This window comes from Centropristis striata, chromosome 11 (genome assembly GCF_030273125.1).
Source record: "Centropristis striata isolate RG_2023a ecotype Rhode Island chromosome 11, C.striata_1.0, whole genome shotgun sequence".
Taxonomy (NCBI): domain Eukaryota; kingdom Metazoa; phylum Chordata; class Actinopteri; order Perciformes; family Serranidae; genus Centropristis; species Centropristis striata.
Window position 1 is genome coordinate 2,574,746 of NC_081527.1, and position 12,433 is coordinate 2,587,178.

Sequence of the window (12,433 nt, forward strand, 5' to 3'; positions counted from 1 at the left end):
AACACAGACAGAAATTAATGCAGAGGAAGTTGACACATTTGAACAAAAAATCTCCTGGACTTGAGAGGTTTAAATCTAACACATGTAAATGTTTGCAGATGCTCTTACCTTACCGATCCCTAGAAGAAGACTGAGGTGTGAGGGTCCTGAGGGGATAAATGATGGAAAGTGATGACAGCAGTCCAACCAACACAGGTAGAGCTTTAAATTATAATAGTTTATAGTTATTTATAAGCCATTGTGTGTGCACCTTACCTTGAGATAGAATGGCGACCTATTGGGGCTTTCACCATGAGTTCTCTTTATAAACAAAGCCTCTCTGCCAAATATGGTGGAGCAGCGTTAGGGTGCAGGAATGTTATTGTGTCTGCCCTGTGTTGGGGGTCCGTGGAGGGGGAGGAGGGGGTTAATGAGTGGAGGAGAGCAATATAGAAATCAGCGGGTCACAATCTTATCAGTGATGGGGTCTCTGACGAGGCCATATTAGGAGCTCCATGCCTCAGCGCAGTGATTAATCATAGGTATCCTCAAGCAGCCCGGGGACCACGACTCAGTCTGTAAATAGACGCAGGGAGGAATTCCTTTACCATTATCCCTCAAGTGTGCTTCTGTTACAGGAACAATACACGCTGTACTGAGCAGAAGCATCCTCACTGAGGCCAGCAAGGCCCACAAACTCTTAAAGGTATTTAACCCTTTATCAGGCAAAGAACTATATTTGGTAACTTCAGGTAACATTTTGAGAAAAAAGTTGCAAATTTAGTAGATTAAAGTGGCAAATCTACGAGAAAAAAAGTCACAGATTTAAGAGATTTAAAACGGCAAATCTGCGCCAAAAAAGTGGGAAAAAAGCATCTTTTTTCTCCCAGATTCACCACTTTAAATCTCATAAAGTTGCGCCTTTTTTCTCGTAGATTTGCCGCTTTAATCTCGTAAACATTTTTCTCAAAATATTATTTTCGGATGGTTTTTTTACACATTCTAGCAGTATGTAATATCCTCCAATATTCTCTAGGTTTGAAATTTGGAATTCGCAAGTATTTCAATGAGTGCCCTATTAAGGGTTAAAGTGGTGAATCTGGGAGAAAAAAAGTAGCTTTTTTCCCACTTTTTTCTCGTAAATCTGCAGTTTTTTCGCGCAGATTTGCCACTTTAAATCTCTTAAATCTGCAACTTTTTTTCTCTTAGATTTGCCACTTTAATCTAGTAAATTTGCAACCTTTTTCTCGAAATATTACCTGAAGTTACCAAATATAGTTCTTTGCCTGATAAAGGGTTAAATACATAAGTGGTGATATTAACCCTCTGGGATCTATGATGGTGGCGTCCTGATCAGATCATGGGACGTTTAACAAAAAAACCAGGTCACATGGAGCACTGCTATCAACGTCACTCCGAAGTACAGACCTGAAACTTTCTACCAGTTTTTGTTTGACATTCCTAGCTCATGTAAAACCAAAGATATGAGAGTTTTAATTTGATAATACAGAAATATTTGAGCGTGTTGAACGTGAATGTGTTTTGAAGAGTTGCAGCTAACAAGGAAAAAAAGCCTATAAATATACATGTTTTTTATGGGACTTTTTTGTAAATAGTTTTATTATATTAAAATGTTTACCTTGTTATATGTTAATTTTTGTATCCTATGTTTACATTTTCAAGTTCCAAAACAGTTCATTGAGCATATTTGTGGTTTTTATTGTAGTAAATAGTATAATTCTTCAACTCGGATTTCATGATTTTTGGGCTCAATATGTTGATAAAGTAGGTTAAAGTGACAAAATAACTATTCAAAAATGGCCAAAATAGGCTCAGACCCCAGAGGGTTAAAATGGATGCTGATCAAGTTATTATAGTTAACGAAAACTAGAATTGATCAAATCAAGGAATAGTACAAAACCTTTGAAAAACTGTAGAAAACACAGTTTTACTGTAAAAATAAAAATTAATGGAGAAATACTATATTGTCACAAGGACACAATTGCCTGAAAATAGAGGGACTTTTCAGTCTAAATTACAGCTTTTGCTGATATTTACATTTAAATTTACAGTCGAAAACCCTCTTACTGTCATTTTTTTACGGTGAATTTCTGGCAACCACAGCTGCCGGTATTTTACCGTAAATTAACAAAAATTTTTACAGTATATATATATTTTTTACAGTGTGTATATATATATATATATATACATATATATATATATATACATATACATAATCAGGATCAGAATAATCAGGATCAGATGTTTCTTTCAACAAGTTTTCAAATGTTTTTTCAATTCTAGTTTTCATTATTTCGTTAGTTTTTGTTAACTATAATAACCTTGGTGTAGACCCAAAGCAATTTATATTCTTTCATTGTAAAAATGTGCAGCTTATATATGGCATTGAAAAAAAAAGTATTTGTACTTTTTGGTCAACTTGAATGTGCATCATAACTTATGAAAGTCTACAGCACCTTAACCTCTATATTTAGCCAACTTCTGTAAAAAAAAATAACCCAGCAGCTGGTTGCCAGAACTTTACCGTAATAAATACTCTGCAACTTTTTCTAATATTACGGTAAAATGATATTAGTACTGTTGATTTCACGTTTAATATTGCCATTTTATTTCATATTTTACAGTAAAAAAGAAAAAGTTTTTCCATCAAAAGAAACGCTGTTCTGCCATATAATTGACAAGAAAATACTTTATAAATGCCGCATAAATTAAAGATTTTACCATTAAATATTACAGTATATTTCTGTTAGAGATATGGTCTTTAGTACATTTAACAGTGAGAAAAAGCATTTTTTACTAAAAATAAATGCAAAAATGATGGCTTGTTTATATATTACAGTATATTTTGTTACAAACACGGTGCCAGAGTGTATGTGACTGTATTTTACAGTGGAGTAATGTATTTTTTTTTTTTACGTTAAAAATAGTGTTTTGGCTGATACATTTACAGTGTTTCATTGTTACTGAATTTTACCATTAAATATTACAGTATATTCTTGTTAGAGATATGGTGTTTATTACATTTAACAGTGAGAAAGATAAAGACTACAGCAGGAGTCTCAAATTCAAATTATCTGAGGGCCGCTGGAGACAGTATCAAAATGACCAAAAAAAGACACAAAATTAATTTAAAAAATTAAAATAAAAAAAACCCCACAAAATGACAGAAAAAAAGACACAGAATTACTTAAAAAAGACACAAAATGACCAAAAAAAGACACAAAATTATTATAAAAGACACAAAATTACCTAAAAAAAAGACACAAAATTACCAAAAACAGTAATTAAAGGGACCTTCCACACAAAACACGGTAAAGTACCATTCATATAAAACTCACATTAAACTTTCATATCAAGGTGGGGGCCACAAAATATCTCGAGGGCCACAATTGGCCCACGGGCCGCAAGTTTGAGACCCATGCTCGAATGTTTAACAATAGCCGTGAGTGCCAAGTAAATAATGTTTTAATATAAAATGGAATCAAATCGTGAGCTTAAAATAGAAACTCTAATTGAACAGTGACAGATGACTCCACATTCAAACCCGTCCTGAATTAGACATGTCATGTGTCTACTTTGTTTTTATAAAATAAATGGCAGGACATGGTTTTACATCAACATATGACTCAGCAAGTTTGCTTAGTGTCACCATCATGATATTACAGTTATTAAAAGATAATTTACATTCTTTGCATGATTTACATTAATACAGTATATCCGATAAATATAAGCCACTGGTATTGTTGTCTAAATCAGGGGTCTCAAACTCGCGGCTCACGGCCAATTACGGCCCTCGTGACGATATTTTGTGGCCCCCACCTTGATATGAAAGTTTAATGTGAGTTTTATATGAATGGCACTGTACCGTGTTGTGTGTGGAAGGTCCCTTTAATTACTTTTTTGGGTCATTTTGTGTCTTTTTTTTTGGTAATTTTGTGTCTTTTTTTTTGTGGTAATTTTGTGTCTTTTTTTTGTCATTTTGTGTCTTTTTTGGTAATTCTGTGTCTTTTTTTTGGTCATTTTGTTTCTTTCTTAAGTAATTTGTTTTTTTCTATCATTTTGTATCTTTTTTTCAGTAATTTTGTGTCCTTTTTTTGATCATTTTGTGTCATTTTTCAGTAATTTTGTGTCTTTTTTTGGTCATTCTGTGTCATTTTTTAGTCATTTTTTGTCTTTTTTTTTGGTCATTTTGTTTCTTTTTTGAGTAATTTAGTTTTTTTATGTCATTTTGTGTCTTTTTTTAGTAATTCTGTCTTTTTTTGGTCATTTTGTGTCATTTTTTAGTCATTTTGTGTCATTTTTTGGTCATTTTGTGTCTTTTTTAAGCAATTTAGTTGTTTTTATGTCATTTTGTGTATTTTTTTAGTCATTTTGTGTCATTTTTTGGTCATTTTGTGTCTTTTTTTAGTAATGTTGTGTCTTTTTTTAGTAATTTTGTGTCTTTCTTTGGTCATTTTGATACTGCCTCCAGCGACCCCCAGGTAGTTTGAGTTTGAGACCTCTGTTCTAAACACAAAAGGAAGACGCAGAAATATCTGGGGAGATATTAAAGAGAAGAATGTTATGTATGGGTCTCAATTACCCAGAAGGCTTAGGCAACATAAACAGCCACCAGATAGCCATTGGGTGGATCTAAATAAAGAACAGCAGTCAGTGAGATTAAGCAGGCGACAAGTGCCAGGCAGAACAGACCGAGGCCTGCCACAGGTGACGTGCCTGAGATTCACTGAAAGGCATTAATGATGACACACAATAGATGCTATGTCAGCATGATATTCTCCAACGCAATGCCAAGGTCAGTGGTGAAGCCTCCTCCATTATCAGACACGGAGCGCATTGTGTCTTTGAGGACAAAGATAACTGTGTGAAATTCCTCTTCAGCTCTCTGCTGTGATTGAGGAGAACAGCCACAGAGGCTTTAAGATCCCGCCTCCGCCTGCATCCAGGATCAGTGGAGCAGATGATGGCCTCACATAAACACTCTGTGATTGACAGCTAGATCCCACAGCCCATCAACTTTTAGTGCTCCACTTAAAATGCCAACACTATACGGAGTCAGAGCCGCCTCAGTTTTATAGCCGGTTTGACTTCCAGGTCCTAATTCTTATATCTGAAATCTGCTGTTGGATATCTTTCTCTCAAAAAGTAGATATAAACCTGCACTATAAAAAAAATATATTGTTTTTATGGTAAAAACCAGCAGCTGTGGTTGCCAGAACTTTACCGTAATAAACACGGTGCAACTTTTTGTCATATACGGTAAAATGATATTAGTTGATTTCACATTTAAGAATGTCATTTTATTCCATATTTTACTATAAAAAATTAAAAGTTTTGCCATCAAAAGAACGCTGTTCTGCCATATAATTGACAAGAAAATACTTTATAAATGCTGCATAAATAAAAGATTTTACCATTAAATGTTACAGTATATTTCTGTTAGAGATATGGTGTTTAGTACATTTAACAATGAGAAAAAGTATTTTTTACAAAAAATAAATGCAAAAATGATGGCTTGTTTATATATTACAGTATATTTTGTTACAAACATGGCGCCAGTGTATTTTACAGTGGAGTAATGTTTGTTTGTTTTTTTATATTTATTTTAAAAATAGTGTTTTGGCTGATATATACATTTACGGTGTTTCATTGTTACTGAAACTGAATTAATCGATCGGCCAGAACTCCACATGAAGTAGTTAAAATGAACCAACAACAGTAAAATGCTGCTCACAAAAATGCATCATGACAAATAATCTCTAATAATATATTTGAAATATATAAAACAATCTGAGTGGGTCCATTCTGCATAACGAGTACTCTTACTTTTAATACTTTAAGTACATTTTGATGCTGATACTTTTGTACTTTTACTTCAGTAAGTTTTGAAAGCAGGACTTTTACTGCAGTGGAGTCATTTCACAGTGTAATATTAGTACTTTTACTGCAGCAAAAGCAGTATTTCCTACAACTTAATGTCCAAAAATCCTGAACTAACCCTTAAAACAACATCCATTGTAATGTATGCATAGCGACTATAATACGAGCCAGTCACTAGCACCAGTAATGACAGCCCCTTGAGAGGTGAAGAGATAGAAGGAGGGTCAACAGCTGGTGACAAGTGCTGAGATTATTTCCACTGTGGAAGCCGTTAGTGACAGGCGTCCTCAGGGTGCCACATGGAAGTGACAGATTCCAGACGGCTGCTAAAGAGTGAAGTGAAGATAACAGTGACCTTCCAGGTCAAACTTCTACTCATTAAAGGAAACATGATTCCAATGCTTTGTTTAGGTCACAACAAATAAACATTGTCACCACATATGTTTCATTAAGGACAAACTGCTGATGGATATTTAGCTCCATGCCTGTGATTTGGTCCCCAAGGACGCCTTGACAGCACTCAACCACTCATATCAGCCACTAAGAGGCTATTCTCTGAGCTAACCGCTTTATTTTAAACGCCAGAAGGTTTTCTTCCCATTTTACCAGCTGCTTTATACATGTTTTATTACTGTGTTCTTTCCTCTGCTGCCTGGTGTAAAGTACTACTAAATTTATTTTAATATGTGCAACAAAATACAGCCAAACATCTTTTGACACATGAAACAACTCTGTCTCCTAAAAATGATGTTCCCACAAAGCTTAGGTTAGTTAAGTATGTTGCATGAGTCAAGTTTAATACAAAAGTTAAAATAAGTCTACATTAACTTTTAATTTCACACAGAGCACAAACAGAAGTTACCTGGGCCAGATTTCTGTCTTTGTTTGACCCATCCATCCATCAATCCATCCTCCCACCCACCATCCATCCATCCATCCATCCATCCATCCATCCATCCATCCATCCATCCATCCATCCATCCATCCATCCATCCAACCAACCAACCAACCAACCATCCATCCATCCATCCATCCATCCATCCATCCATCCATCCATCCATCCATCCATCCATCCATCCAACCAACCAACCAACCATCCTCCCACCCACCATCCATCCATCCATCCATCCATCCTCCCACCCACCATCCATCCATCCATCCATCCATCCATCCAACCATCCATCCAACCACCCACCATCCATCCATCCATCCATCCATCCATCCATCCATCCATCCATCCAACCAACCAACCAACCAACCAACCAACCAACCAACCATCCTCCCACCCACCATCCATCCATCCATCCATCCATCCATCCATCCATCCAACCAACCAACCAACCAACCAACCATCCAACCAACCAACCAACCATCCTCCCACCCACCATCCATCCATCCATCCATCCATCCATCCTCCCACCCACCATCCATCCATCCATCCATCCATCCATCCATCCATCCAACCATCCATCCAACCACCCACCATCCATCCATCCATCCATCCATCCATCCATCCATCCATCCAACCAACCAACCAATCAACCCACCGTCCGTCCATCCATCCATCCATCCATCCATCCATCCATCCATCCATCCATCCATCCATCCATCCATCCATCCATCCATCCATCCATCCATCCATCCAACCAACCAACCAACCAACCATCAAATTGTAATCTAAAACTTTGTCACAAGATAAAAACAGACATCAGGGAGTTCATTTTTTATTATAACTCAATTTCGCCCAAAAACGTAGATACTGCAGTTAGACTTTGTAGGGCAGAGCAGCTGAAAGCAGATTTGGTATAAAAACCTCTATGAGGTGCTTTTAACTCCGGAGATAAGACCATCAGCAGCATATAGCATGTTAGAGACGGTCTAATTATAGAGGCAGTGAACTGTCTTGGGTCATGGGACGTGGACTCAGATGTCCCGTTAATCATGCTGATAATCCTCAACACATACTGAACCTCTTTAAGCATAGGTGTGAATGTACTTTCATTAGCTAATAGATACCTGCTTGTCTGCTCAGGGAGTTAAGGCCATGACATGTAATAAGAGGAGAGACGGGACTCCCTGAATTCACACAGTGGGAGTCTGGGGCCTCCCTCTCCTCTCTCCTCCGGCCCCGAATCATATTTAGTCTCCAACAACAGCAACAATGACTTAGACCTGCAGCAGCACCAGACCTATAGACAGGCAGGTAGGATAGTACTCTTTATTAAGGGTTTAGAATAATATTGATGGTTATAATTTGTTGTTTAATTCTTGATTTATTTCAGTACCAGAACAAGAAATGTGGATCTTGATCTTCTTCCCTTTGGAGGAACGTTCCGGCTTGGCCAGGTATTTAGTGAGCAGCTGCATGTGATTATGTCTGGTATTATGGTCGGGTATGAGTATGAGCATCGGTTTATGGTTGACCTTGAGGCCCAGGCTTTGGGCTTTCTTTAACTCTATTTTAAGAAAAGGGGATTTGTTTAGTCTCCCTCTATTTGAGCCATCACCTCACCCCAACTTCCCACTTTTTAGGCCCAGTGCCACTAAACTTCAGTGGTCCCTTCCAAGATGGTTCCTCATCACCAAACTGACACTCGGCTTACTTCATCATTTACTCCTAATCTTTTGAACCAGCCTCGCTCCACTTATCTTAATGAAAGATTAGAGAGACATTAACTGTCCTATCTAGTTTACAAAGATGACGGTGGCAATTGTGTTGCCTACCTAAGTTGCAATACTACATGTATTAGAGGTGTGAATCATCAGAGGCCCCACGATACGGTTTAATCCCAAAACTTGAGTCATGATACGATATTATTGTGATTTTAATCATTGTGTGATATGATGATTATTGATACAATATATTGCGATTTAACTATTTAAAGCATATGTGCCCCTCTGCATCCTTTATTGATCATATAAATTTCAACTTTCTTCATACATTTTTACGTGTTAAATACATTTTTATAGCACCTGTGCTCCTCATAGGTAAAAAAAAAAAAAAAATGGACCCCATGACATCAGACTGTTTTAAGGACATGTAGAAAAAAATATTACCAACTTGTTTTTTGTCACCTTTAAGGCAACGTATGACCAACACATTGATATATCATTTTCATATTTTTTTTCATTATTATTGGTCAATTTTAGTCAAATATACAAAATTACGCCTCATTTCAAGAGGAAAAAAAAGTAATAAAACCTGAATATTTTTATTTATATATTATTATTTCACTATAACTATTAAAAAATATTATATATTGTAGTTTTTCTGATTTGGTTGGCTTAACCCTTTGATGCACAACATGGGTCTAAAGTGACCCGACAGAGTTTTTATATTCTATATCTTTGCAATAAATTATTTTCATCATTCAGTATTCCAGTTTTTCCTCAATTAGTTTGTTTTTGATCATCATATATCCTACATTTATGTTTTCCTTTATTAATTTTTAACAAAATCCCTTTTTGTGTCACTACTCTTCTAATGCACAACATGGGTCAAAATGAACCATATCCATTTTTTAGCTAAGTAGCTTGCTAAGATAACTATTTAGCTAACTTATTGGCTAAGTAGTTAGCTAAGTAGCTTGCTAAGCCAACTACCTAGCTAAATTCTTGGCTAAGTATTTAGCTAAGTAGCTTGCTAAGCTAACTACTTAGCTAACTTCATGGCTAAGTAGTTAGCTTCGCAAGCTACTTAGCTAAGTAGTTAGCTATGTAATAATACAAACCTTTTTTTCTTCATAAAGTATGAGAAGCAAAATGGAAATAATGATCTGTTGTTATCAAAAACAAGATATTTAAAGAATATTTGGAATATTCAATCATAAAATAAGTTTATATCAAAAGATAGAGCACAGAAACACACAGCAGCATTAAATAACATGGAGAATGAATGAATACGGGTCATTTTAGACCCATGTTGTGCATTAGAAGGGGAGTCAATATGTTGTGCATCAAAGGGTTAAGGTAATAATTCTACTGTATGTTTATTATTGAGGACACAGTGGGTGGTGATGGTGTACTTGAGTGCATTATATTAAAGGTGTTTCTAATATTCTGACACTACCAGGCATGAAAATTGAGTGGCCAGAACACATCTTCATATAATACACTCCAGTTTGAAACCACTGCAAAGTACAATCTCTATAATGAAGATAGAGGTAAATTAATAACTCTCTGACAGATCCAGTAAAAAACTGAACATTGCTATTATTGTAAAGACAGAATTTATGGATGGAGATGATCTATTGGATCACATTAGGTTATACAAGTGGACGTAATAAAGTGGTTTTGTATACTGTATATGTATGTAGATTCATGTATTCCACCCTATTTTATATTCACAATAGAACGACTGTAATTCCTTTGTTTGTTTGTCAAATATTCCCTACAGTCAACACAGTATTTCCTAAACAATGTTCCATGAATACACATATTTAGAAACAAAAAAAGGAAGCATACAATATTGTGCAACAGCTTGAAGGGATTTTATTAAGCACTACAAGTGGTGAATAGCGATAGATGAGGGGATTTATATGATGGAGTCTTAGTGCCACTGTTTGAAAGAAAAAGATCTGAGATTTCTGAGAATGGAGTCATAATATTTTGAGAATAAAGTCATAATGGATTGGATTACACATGCATGTTTCAACATGTTCCAATAGTCCATGGTGTACTGTTGCCTACAGTTAGTTTGACTTGAGGTTGAGGTTATCATTTATGGGTAACACTTTAGATTAGGGAACACATATTCAGCATTAATTAGTTGCTTATTAAGTAACATGTTGGCTCTTAATGAGTCATTATTCAGTAGTTATTAATGCCTTATTCTGCATGGCCTTATTATACAACCAGTAAGACATTAACTCAGAGTTTCCCCTCAATAACCTCAGAATTATTGATTATTAGTAGTAAGTAAGGAAGTTGTTGTTTATGAGTTATGATCTTAATATGCTTTACTTTGTATGGACTTTATAATCTCTACATAGCGGTGAAGGAAACCATGGAAACGACAAATATCAAACACCTTCTCCAGACCTTTGACGTGACTGGTGGCTCCTTTTGGATGATTGGATGAGGATTGGTAGATTATAATGTCAATCATTACTCTAGTCACTTTGCTCCAATGTTAGTCTACAAGTGACCCGCTTTGTAGAGTAATGATTGACATTATAATCTACCAATCCTCATCCAATCATCCAGAAGGAGCCACCAGCCACGTCAAAGGTCTGGAGAAGATGGCTTACTTACTACTAATAATCAATAATTCTGAGGTTATTGAGGGAAAACTCTTAGTTAATGTCTTACCGGTTGTATAATAAGGCCATGCAGAATAAGGCATTAACAACTTCTTAATAATGACTCATTAAGAGCCAATATGTTATTCATTTGCATGCTAATAAGCAACTAATTGATGTTGAATATGTGTTCCCTAATCTAAAGTACAAAATGCCCGATCAGAATAGTTTTTTTGACAATTCAGTTTTCAATAGAGTATTAAAGTCTCCAGTGAAGAGCAGCACACAGATGGTTCCCTAAACTCAGTCTCCTCCAGAGGGAACCTCAGGGTTAGCATAGTAAAAACCCTAGCATAGTAAAAACAAAATACACAGCAATACACTGTAAGACAGGTTGATTCTGTCTGCCACACACATAAAACCCACCGAGCTGTTTGCACATTCTGATGCCATGACTGACTCTCGTCTCAGCTGTCTGGAGAAAGCCAGATCCCTGCTGTACGCCAGCTGCTGCCTCAAAACACATACTGTATGCTCATTGACTCATATGTCATGTAACTGCTTTCATCCTCTCTGATAAGCTGCTTATTTAACCCTTAATAGGGCACTCATTGAAATACTTGCAAATTTCAACCCTAGAGAATATTGGAGGATATTACATACAGCCAGAATCTGTAAAAAAAAACATGCGGACCCAAGGGAGGGGGATGATATTTTGAGAAAAGTTTACAAGATTAAGTGGAAAATCTACGATGAAAAAATGTGCAGAAGTGGTGAATCTGCACTTTTTTCTCGTAAATCTGCGACTTTTCGCGCAGATTTGCCACTTTAATCTAGTAAATGTTCAACTTTTTTCTTGAAATATATATATTTTTTGTTTGTACGACTGTTTCATGCTGATTTTTTTCTATATTTTTCATTTTTACATTGGAGGTAAAGTTAATATTATTATATTATCATCATAGTGATTGGTCAGATGTCATGGTGTCACCGTCTGTGACGTAGCCTGATCTTTGCTGATTAGCTGGATTAGCTGCCCCATAAAGGGTTAACACATAAAGACAAACTGCTCTTTAAGAGTATTGAAGTCTCAACTTTGACTTGAATTGTGACTTTATTGCTTTATTGTAGTAAAATTATGACTTTATTCCTTTACTGTCGTTAAATGATGACTTTATTTTCTCAAAATACTACGTCTTTTTTTCACCCAATCTCAGATTTTTTTTTCCAGGCTCAATGTGTGGCCTAATAAATACTCCGTTGTAGATCTACGGTACACAGCAGGCAAAAGGATTTCTGCAGTCTCCAAAGCT